Source organism: Rhinolophus ferrumequinum, chromosome 10 (genome assembly GCF_004115265.2).
Source record: "Rhinolophus ferrumequinum isolate MPI-CBG mRhiFer1 chromosome 10, mRhiFer1_v1.p, whole genome shotgun sequence".
NCBI classification, from domain to species: domain Eukaryota; kingdom Metazoa; phylum Chordata; class Mammalia; order Chiroptera; family Rhinolophidae; genus Rhinolophus; species Rhinolophus ferrumequinum.
Window position 1 is genome coordinate 45,519,106 of NC_046293.1, and position 11,796 is coordinate 45,530,901.

Genomic DNA, 11,796 nt, shown 5'->3' on the forward strand with positions numbered 1-11,796 from the left:
TTACTACATATTTTAACAGTCAACTGAACCAAACTGATCATCTCTTGTGAAAACTGAGCCTACCCAGGACATATGAGAGAATTGAAGACTATTTCAAAGGTGAGTGGAGGGAGGCCACAGGGTCAGGGTCCACCCCCTTGTCACAGCAATCTTTGTAATCATTGATTTGCTGGCTCTTCCCCTAGTCTGCTCCTTGAGGGCAGAGTGCTGCCTAATTAAGGGTTGTGACTCCAATGCCTTGCACAGCAACTAGAACAGAGTAGGTGCTACTAGAAATAGGATGATAAATGACCACTGCAGCTTCAGTGGAGGCTTGTCAGGGATAAGGGAGTGAGGTGGGGCAGGTAGGGCTGATCAGCCCGTGGCCTAAGATGATCCACCCAAGGCTAGTATGGTCCACTGTCTAAAGAGGCGAGGCACAGGCATTTGGATAGTAGAGACAGCAATAGGTGGGGAGGCAGTAGGCTAGGTAAAGCAGCAATTAGGGTTTGGGGCAGGGTCTAACCTCCCAGGAACAGGGAGTGTCAGGTTGTCAGTGTTCAGCCAAAAGAGCTGAGATTCAGGTGTGGACTAGCATCCCAGTAGCCAATTGAGAAAGCAGGGTAAAATCCAAGCTTGTGTCTGCATGTGGTAGGAGCACAGCTGCTGCTTGGAAGAGCCCCATAGAGATACCCAGCTTTGGAGAACAAGGTCAATTCCAGACATCCACCGCCAAAATGGAGGGGCTGGGCTGCAGAACAGATTGGTGTCTTATTTATTTTGTTTCTGAGATTCTGGCTTCCTGATTTATCCATCAAACCAGATACTATTGATTTCACATTCCTGTGAATTGGAGAAAGAGAAAGAAGAAAAATAAATGTCCTTTTTGTTCACAGCTCTGAACCCTATTTGTAATACTTTATTTCAGATCTTCTTTTTGCAATATAGAGACACCCAGGACTAATTTATCCACTTTGACAGCTTAAGAGAGTGACATGATGGCTTCTAATGACCTTTTCTGGAAATATCCTAGGTCAATGGTGCTTTATTTACTCTTTTTGTTTTAATCTAAAAGGAACTTAGACACTGTAGTTGAATCACTGAACGAAGACTAAAATCAATCCTCTGCCTCTCAAACTCTAGATCTTAGATTTTACTACATTTTCTATCCTTTTTATAAAAAGTAGCCATGCCTGCTTCAGAACGTTGCTTATTCTTTTGGCCCCTGACTTGAGGATAACACATGGGGCTCCATAAATATCTCCAAGTATGACCTGCAATGTCTGCGTTAGCTCTTCCCTTCCCTAATGCTTTGGTTGGGGCAGGAGTTCCCAGATGTCGGAGTTTAAATAATTCCATAACTCCTAGTCGTACTCCCACCCCATGCCCCAGCTCCCACCCTGAGTCCAGGATTTGTGGAACATTAAAATAAAACAAAGCTCAAGCAAGCATATGAAAAAAAAATTACTTGCTCAATAGTGTGGTTATAGGCTATAAGTATAAAAAAGGAATAAACTTTCCCATAGAGATGGCTAGATTTATAGTCCATTTTCTTCTGGAGTTTAAGACGGTAAGGGGGAAATTTTGAAATGGTGGCTCTGTGCCATTTCGTGAGCAGGAAAAAAAAAAAGGTAATTGTTGACTTTTGCTCACCAACTCTGAAAATCCAGATACACAGTCACATGGTAAGAAGGGAGTGGGAGCAGCTTGGAGCAGCATTTCTGACCTCCTGGGAACTGGCTCCCAGGCCGGCACCCTCCACCAGGATGTGGTTTTCTGGTGAGTGAGAGCCATTCATGAGCCTAGACATTAGCCTTTGTGTTAGCGTGCTGACCATGTGACCAGAGCACACTCTCCGCTACATTACTGTCCTAAAGCATTAGCAAAGTAATGTGTCACTCATGATGTGATTGGACAGAATGTATAAAGGAAATTAGTTTACTAACTCCATTAGGTTAAAAGGCAAATGGGAGACTGAAACAATAATCAAATGGTGATATTTTAATTTTCTGGATTAGTTATCTGACAGGGAATTTCTCTTTCAATTTAGCTCTCTACATTGCGAAATAATGAAGTTTAAGGAGCCGTACAGAGAAACAGAGGAAATTAGGGTGCCACGCAAATCAACACACTTAATCCTTTTTATAGAGTCTCAGAATTACAACCCACTCTTGTGAAAAGTACTATTTCAGCCACCAGAGCAGAATAATTCAATATGAGAAAAGAAGAAGAAAACACACAAACAAACAAAAAACTTCACCCTCAAACCTCATAGATAAGGAGCTGAAAATGAAGTCAAAGAACCAGGAGTACGTTTTCCTCAAATGTGTGGTGAGATGAAGATGGTGAGATCCAACCCAGGTTTCTGCATGGAGCAGTTTTACGAGTTGTATGAAAAGTCATCTAATCTGAAATTGGAGTTGCCTGTAAATAGCTATAATTCCCTTACTATCTCATTAAAAATGGATAGAAGAGGCAGGCAATCCAGCCAGCAGGACCTGAGAGAAATGTGAATACAGTAGGATGTTTATGTCTTTGCTCATCGATTCACTCTGTAAGAATCAAGAGAGGTGTGTGGGTGACAAGTGTGAGGAGGAAATGGAAGAGGAAAGAGGGGTAACACTCAAAACACAGCCAAAGGAAGTGAAGCTCTCGTCACAACCACAGTAGGAATATATCGATACCATTTTCCCCCCACAACTGAGGTGGGTGTGTCTGTCAGGGAAGCGCTCTCCATGGGAACAAAGTCATTGAAAACAGATTGAAGTCATCTGATTTTTTATAGTGCAAATGCCCATCAATGGACTTGGTGGCCAGAGCTTGGCAAGTTGTTGTTAATGTTATTATTATTGACATTATTTTTTACTAGAGCCTTGAGGGTTAATACTAGAGGATTGCATTTTCTTTTCTTATCACTTTTTAAATTTGATGCTAAAATTGATTTAAAATGTCTGACAGAAAAACCATAGACTATTCACTGATTTAGGAGCATCATGGGGATGGGGAAGCTAGCTGTAGTATTGTCAGTGTTTCAGTGGTTCCTTCACTCCCTATTCTGTTTAGGAGTGAGGTTTGCTAACATATCAGTTATGTGGTATCAAAGTTTTTATCATCTCTTCCCCTCCTCTGGAATTGTGCACATCAATTCTTATAATACTTGACATATTTTGTGTGTTATAAAGCTTTGGTTAAATTGTTGGCCTTTTGAGGGCAGGGGTCATTTTGGGGACTTCTTGATAGCCCTCACATATACCTCTGGAGGTGGTACGATGCTTGCACGCCATCTGAATGCAATAAGTGTTGGTTGGTTATTCTTGCATTGGTTAACTGTGCAATTCCACATCCTCATTATACTCTGACACAAAACCATAGTTTTTAGATTTAGAAGAACTGTGGGAGGCAGTTAATCCAACAATCTTGTTTGGTAGAGGAGGGAACTAAGTAGAAAGAGAAAAAAATGTGCTCGCAGTGACATGGCACAGTGGGGATTAGAATTTAGCATCATACTTTATTTTTTTATTTTTTTCCTTCCCAGAGACTATGGGGGGGTGGCGTAAGATGACATGATGGCACACATCATGGGCTGCTAAGTCACTGTTCACTCAGTTTTGTGTATAATGACTATTACATAAGCATAGTGCCCGTGGTTCTGCACGTCACTCAATACTGGAGGCTAATAGGAGTGACTTTCTGCTTTTATGCGGGCGAAGAGAATGTTCCACTAAGCAGTAGCTCCCAGGCATGTGTCTAGATATAAAGAAGAGAACAATTCAGCAAAGAGTGTGCCTGTTTCCTTTCTTACCCAAGGCCCATGTTGCACGATTTTCAGTAAAGGTTCTTTTTAAGCACCTACTTCCGGGCCACTAGCCATGGGGAAAACATTCTTTGCTTATACCGCAATCCAAAGGGAGACATACAGGAGGGCTTTTTTCCTCTCTGCATCCCAAATGATGGCCTCCTTTCCTCTTTCTCTCTCCCTTTTTCCCTCCTGAGGACACTTATTGATCAACTACTATATGCTGAGTACAATGCTAGGTAGACAGGGGAGAGAATTATGTAAAAGAGAGCTGGTCTACTCGGGAGCTCAAGTTTTGTTAGGGACTCAAATGTCATAAATATTCATGAACAGTGAGATAAATGCTGGAAGAGGCATCTCCAAAGTGTTAAGGGCAGCACAAAGGGAGGGAAAACTAATGATATCTGTGAGGCCTAGTAAGGGAGAGTGTTTTCCAGGAAGTGACACTGAGTCTTTACTGACACCGAGTCTTTACCAAAGAGTCTAGGTGGGAAGGTGTGGTTTTGGAGGAAGAGAGATGTCCCCGGTGGAGGAGGCAGCATGTGCAGACACATGAAAAAATGACAGGAAATAGTATGCTTAGGAACCCAGAAGTAGTTTGGTCTCGTGGAAGGTAAGGAATTGTGTGATGGAGAGCCAAAAGCTGAGGCTGGAAAGTAGAAACCTAAAGTGGATGCTGTGCTAAGGAGTGTATATTTTAGCTTATGGTGATGGGGAGGAAGGAACCAGCAGAGCAGAAACTAATTACGTTAATGTCCTTTTCCTCAAACACAAGTTGCTGAATATAAATACCACTGCTCCAGAATTTCTGGGCTGATTTCATTTTTTATAAAGATGAAAATTAGTTCTTGGAGATACCTTTTGCAATTATTAGATTATTCCAAGTGATATGCGATAGTCCTTTTATAAAGCATTGATTTGTGTGTTTTTTTGTTTTTGTTTTCATAAATCTTGCCAATTTTCTTTTTTTATTTCATTAATATTTTTTATTTTTCAATTACAGTTGACATACAATATTACATTAGTTTCAGGTGTACAACATAGTGATTAGATATTTATATAAGTTACAAGGGATCACGCTGATAAATCTAATACCCATCTGACTCCATGCATATTTATTACAATATTATTGACTATATTCCCTATACTATACATCACCATGACTATTTTTTAAAGATTTTTATTAAAAATATAGCTAACATACAATATTATATTAATTTCAGGGGTACACTATAGTTATTTCACCTTTATTATGTTGGTGCAAAAGTATTGTTTAAAAGGTTAAAAAAAAAAATTGCAAAAACCGCAATTACTTTTGCACCAACCTAATATATACATAAAGAAGTGATCATGTAAGTCCAGCACCCATCTAACACTGTACTATGCTATCGCAATATTATTGACTATATTCCTCATGCTGTACATTACATTCCCATGACTTACTTATTTTATACCTGGGAATTTGGACCTCTAATTCCCCTTCTCCTTTCCCCCTTGTTAAAACTTATCAATTACAGTTGATATTCAATATTATTTTATATTAATTTCAGGTGTACAGCATACTGGTTACACATTTATATAATTTAAGAAGTCATCCCCCTGACTAGTATAGTACCCACCTAGCGCTGTACATAGTTTTTACTATATCATTGACTATATTCCCTATGCTTTACATCCCCATGACTATTTTGTAACTACCAATTTGTACTTTTTAATCCCTTTACCTTTTTCATTCTGCCCCCAAACTTCTCTCACCTATCACTCCAAATCTAGTACCCATCTGACACCATACATAGCTATTACAATATTATTGACTATATTCCCTATGCTATACCCTACATCCCATAACTATTTTGTAACAACCAATTTGTATTTCTTAATCCCTTTCCCTTTTTTGACCCCTCAGCCCCTCTCCCATCTGGCAACCATCAAAATGTTTTCTGTACCTATGGGTTTCTTTCTGTTTTGTTTGTTAATTTTGTTCTTAGATTCCACATACGTATAAGTGAAATCACATTGCATCTGTCTTTCTCTGTCTGACATACTCCACTCAGCACAACACTCTCCAGGTCCATTTCATGCTGCCACAGATGGCAAGAACCCATTCTCTTCAATGGCCAAGCAATATTCCATTGTATATATGTACCACCTACTTTTTATCCATTCATCCATCGACAGACACCCCGGCTACCTACACATCTTGGTCATTGTAAACAATGCTGCAATGAACATAGGGATGTACATGTCTCTTTGAAGTAGCATTTTGAGTTTTTCGGATAAATATCCTGAAGTAGGATTACTTGGTCCTTCACTGTCTCTTCATATAGCCGTTGTTTTAAAGTCTATTTTTTCTGGTATAAGTATTGCTACCCCAGCTTTTTATGTTTTTTTCATTTCCATTTTCATGAGATATCTTTTTCCATTCCTTTACTTCTGTCTCTGTGTGTCTTTCAATGTGAAGTGAGTCTCTTATAGGCAGCATATGTAAGGGTTTTGTTTTCTTATCTATTCATCCCTCCTATGTCTTTTGATTGGAACATTTTATTCATTTACATTGAAAGTAATTTTTGATAGGTATGTAGCTGTTGCCATTTTATTATTCATAATTTTGATTTTTTTTTTCCCATCTTAAAGAAGTCCTTCTATCATTCCTTGTAATACTGGTTTGGCAGTGATGAACTACTTTAGCTTTTTCTTGTCTGGGAAGCTCTTTATCTGTCCTTTGATTATAAATGATAGTCTTGCAGGGTAGAGCAGTTTTCATTGTAGGTCCTTGCTTTTCATGATGTTGAATATTTTGTACCAATCTCTTCTGGCCTGCAAAGTTTCTGTTGAGAAATCAGCTCACAATCTTATGGGAGCTCTCTTATAAGTTACTAGCTGTCTTTCTCTTGCTGCTTTTAGGATTCTCTCTTTGTCTTTAACCTTTGCCATTTTAATTATATTGTGTCTAGGTGTGGGCCTGTTTGCTTTCATCCTGTTTGGGACTCTGCTCTTCCTGGACTTGTATGTCTATTTCCTTTGCCAGGTTGGGAAAGTTTTCAGTCATTATTTCTTCAAATAAGTTTTCAATTCCTTGCTTTTTCTCTTTTCCTTTTGGTACCCCTATGTTGCAAATGTGGTTACACTTAATGTTATCTCAGATGTCTCTTAAACTATCCTCATTTTTTTGGATTCTTTTTTCTTTTTGCTATTTCAATTGGGTGTTTTCTGTGACCTTGTCCTCCAAATCACCGATTCAATCCCCTGCTTCATCTAGTCTGCCGGTGATTCCTTCTAGTGCGTTCTTCATTTCCGATATTGTATTTTTCACTTCTGACTTTTTTTTTAATGGTTTTTATGTCCTTTATAATGCTTGCTGTTTCTTTGTTGAAGTTCTCACTAAATTACTTGAGTATTTTTGTAACCATTGTTTTGAACTCTGTCTCTGGTAGGTTGCGTGCCTCCATTTTGTTTAGTTCTTTTCCTGGATTTTTTTCCTGTTCTTTAATTTGGGATGCATTTCTTTGTTTCCTCATTTTGACTTCCTCTCTGTGTTTGTTTTTATGTATTATGTAGATCTGTTATATCTCTCAGTCTTGTCCGGGTGGCCTTATGTAGTAGGTGTTCTGTGGGGCCCAGTGGCAGTCTCCCTGGTCACCTGAGCAGGGTGCTCCAGGGGTGTCCCTTGTGTGGGCTGTGTGTGCCCTCCTGTTATAATTGAGCCTTGATTGTTCTTGGCATGTCAATAGGTGCGATTGCCCCTCGGCTGACTGGCTGTGGTGTTTGGCCATGTCCACAGCTATGGACTGTTGTGCAGGAGGCTTAACCCACTGAGTGGGATTCACCCCAGTGGGCTCTGGTACCTGTTGAGACCATGCTGGGTGTGTGCCATTTACGGGGCTAATTGGGCAGTGCTCTGCTGTGGTCTGAAACCAACCTCCAAGTATGTTGGTTCTGAGGCCTTTTGGGAGGAGCACCAGTATAGTCCCAGGTCACCCGCTGACTGTGACTGGCAGGGAGCTACCTAGTAGGAGCTACAAAGCAATCTGCAGTTGTTTACTGCCTGTGCTGGACCTGGAGACATGCGGGAGAGGCCACACTGTGAACCAAGGATGTCTGTCACCAGCACCAGGCCTGGGGTAGCTCTCCAAAAATCCAGGACACCCAGAGGTCTGCTGCCACCTGCCAGCTCCCTTAAGGTTCAGCCACTGATAAAGCCTCATGCCATATGCAAGTTGGTTGAGGTAGGATCTCAGGGAGTAATTAGAGTAAGAAGAATTGTGGTCATCAGGTTAATGTAAATTCTTGTTTGGTGCCAGTACTGAGCCTTGAGTGACTCAGCAAAAGCTCAGTCACTGCCTACCTGGGACCTGCCAGATTCCGATAGGTTTTCAAGAAAGAGTGCAATGAAGGCAGGGCTGGCTGCTCGTGGAGAAAGTGCCTCAGGTGGTGCATGAGTTGGGTGGGATGAGATCCCAGCTGAGTCAGCAGGGCGGAGCCTCAGAGCTCACCAGACCAATCAGATTCAGATTTGTCCTATAACGGGGCGGGCTCAACACAGGCAAAATGGCACCTGTCTGTTGGCTGCATGGGAGAAGGACCTCTCACAGGAAAAAGGCCTACTGTCCTCCAGTCCTCCTCCTGAAGACACACACCTCAGTCTTCTCCCCAGTATGTCTCTGAAGCCCCCAAATCACCATCCCTCCATTGGAGCCCAAGGTCAGTGCCTGCGAGTGAGTCTGTGCGTTGCTGTTTAAGAGAACGTTTGAGTTTCCCGCAGCCCTTTGTCCCACCCAAAGGGCCAAAATCCCCACTGCTTTTCACAGCTAGATGTTGTGGGGGCTCCTCTTCTCAGCACCAGTATGCCAGGCTGGGGAGACTGGTGTGGGCCTGGGGTCCTTCACTCCTCCAGGGGGAACGAATGCAGCTGAGATATCCCTCCTGATTCTCAACCATTACATGCTGGTGTGGGGCCTCTTCTGTGCCTCCATCCCTCCTACCAGTCTTGACGTGACTTCTTAAAATTTTTAGTTATAGGACTTTGTTTGGCTGGACTTCAGATGGTTCTCCAAGTTGATTGTTCTATAATTTAGTTGTAATTTTAATGCATTTAAGGAAGGATGCAGGCACAGTGTTTAATCTACTCTGCCATCTTGGATCTCTTGATTTGTATTTTGATTGTTAATGGAAACAATAGACTGGGAATTGTGGAGACTTGTGTCTGGGTCCAAGTCCAACATGAAGAGGGGATGGTAGGAATCCTCCCCAGTCTGTCTTCCTCTTTCATCAGTTCAGGGGATGGGAACAGGAGTTTTCCAGGCATCTTTCAGCACTAGGATTGGAGTGTGTGACTTTGTGTATATATGTGGTGTGTGTTTGTATTTGTGTACTTATATCTAGCCTAATTCCAATAAGAATCTGAGGCAATTGATAATAAAATGCTCTGATTCGAAAGAATCAAAATATTAAATGTAGATTAGAAGACGAAAGTCAAGTGGTGTAGAGTAAAAAGCGATGACATATGGTTGCTAACCTTTAATTTTGCCAAATAAGGGTATTATAAAAATAAACAAAGCAAAGCAAAACAATCTTGGGAGTCTCACCCAAAACAAGGAAGGGGATAATCGCAGAATAAAGAACAGTCTTCTAAATTGCCATCATGCCATCTTACTTAAATTGTATTAATTTTTTGATAGGTAATACATGCATAAGTTTCAAAAGGTAAAACATGCATACAATAAAATGTCTCCTTCTCACCCTTTCTCTTGGCATCCAGGCTTGCTCACCAGGCACTATACTTTCTAACTGCCAAAATAAGGTAGGACATTGAAAATTTGCAAAGCCTTCAATGATCAAAGTTTACCACAAAAGAGCTTTTCTGGAGGTTTTTTGTTTGGTTTTGGGAGGGGGAGAATCTTAAGCTCTTAAAGAAATTTGTCAAAAGGATACCTATCTAAAGGCTTCTGAGTAAAATAATGGACAATAAGCTCAGTAAAATCTATGGACAACAGAGAGGATTTTCTCATTTCTGAGCTCTTCATCTGTTTAAGAATTTAAAGAAATATTAACTAAATTCCCCCAAATTCTGTCCTATTAAAAAAAGCAGAGTACTTTGAGTGAGGTGGTTACCTAAATCCCCAATTTATTTCTGCCCTACAGAAATCTTAATTTAACTCCTAAATTATGTTTAATTTTGAATAGGACTACAATGTGATTGGATTCCAAGATAATTCAGCCCAAAAACGAAGCCTTGTACTACTGAATGGGCAAATCTTTTGGGTAAAATTGCTTATAGTGTTATCAGTTTATATGTGACAGTATACCTGATGAAGAAGCTGAGTTTAGTTGGACATAATTACTATTTAGCTGTTCTTCTAGGCAGTAATTGGTCAACAAGTTCAACTGCTTTTGGAGGCCACTCCTGGAATGTAAACATGGTGTCATGTAATCAGCATAAAAAGGATCCTTATCTTTTGTTGGCTTAAGTGGGCATCTTGGATTTGAAGCTGACCAAACAGTTGAGGTACAAGTTAAAATCAGAGGAGAGCTATGGTTGACTCCTGTATGGGCCACTAAAAATGATGCTGTGCTTGTCAGAAAGTGAATCCTGTGGCTCTGGTTCTTAGACTAGCAGCAAATAAATGCTGTAAAGAAGTATTAAAAGCCTTGGATCAATGCACATTGTGCGATCTGGCCATAAATCATTGCCTGTAGAATGAAGAACTGACACCAGATCAATGATTGCCAGAAAAATTAAATTTTTCATTAAGTGAAACAGAAAGCAACGCTTGAGCAGTTAAACCTAAAAAAAAAAACAAAACAAAAAACCAAAAAACTAGCGTGCTTTTCAGGCTGTGACACACAGGCCTTTAGTTTGTTGAGGAGAAAGCTGTTAGCCTAGAGTTCGGAGGGAATGAGAAGAGATAAACTGGGTGTATTTTATTTTTGTTTTTAATGGTCTCTATGTCCATGTACTTAATGGGGGTACAGATTTTTCCAAAAATCAGGACCTGTTATTGCAGTGGAAGTGAAAGATCCCCTAAGTCAGATCTTCCTTAGGGACCTTCCAGAAAAGACGTGTTTTAGGGAGTGTTCTGGATCTGCAAAACCAGAGCCCTTGTTCCAAATCTGCAATAGCAGAGCCCAGCTTTGACGGAGATCTGTAATTTACAGTTCCTCCCACTGCAGTCCTGCCTGGAGCAACAAAGCCCCAGCCACCTCCGCTAGTTAAGGGACAGGCCTCCCACTGAGGCCTGCAGGGGCCCCCTCCTTCCTTTCTCCTCCTTCTCTTCCTCCCCGCACCCTCCTCCCCCATATGTAAATCCATTGTAGCTTTCTCAGAAGTACACCAAAATTCTGTCTTGCTAATCTGTCTTTCTTTTCTTGGCTCCCTAGCAGTTCCTTCCCAGACACAGCAGGAAAAGAAAAAGGGTGGGGTTCTGCACCAGAAAGCTCAGTTTCCACGGTTAGTTGATCTCTAGTTTCTGGTGGCACTGGCTCTGGAGCCCACCTTGGACTCAACTCATCTTTCAGCCAAATAGTTAATGACCTGTAAAGAAATAAACAGCTGTTCACAGGGGTCCCTATACTTAAAAAGCTCCGAGGTGAATCTTTTGTAATGCAAAACATCTCTTTTTGTGATGCAGAAATGCTTTCTCTAATTGATCTGTTTTATAGGTTAGTGAGCTATAGGGCTCTCTAACCATAAACATAGCATTTGTAGTTGTAGTCCGAAGAATGCTGATGGGATTTCCAGTTAAATTCAGATAAAATGAGGTCTGATTTCTTTACCTTGGCAGGGCGGCCATTAAATTAACATGTCTCATTCCAGCAACCCGTTGTTTAGCTCTGTTCCACATTAAAGATCAGCGTTTTCATTGTTTTAAGTAGCAAAGAACCAGACGCTCCACCTCTCCATCAGAGAAACACACGTTCTGCCTGCCCGTTTTGTTGCCTCCAAGAGAGGTGTGAGGTGGGTAAGATCCTTGTGAAGAAAGCAGTGGACTTGGTGAGAGGGGCTTCTTGGAAGAGGTGCTCCT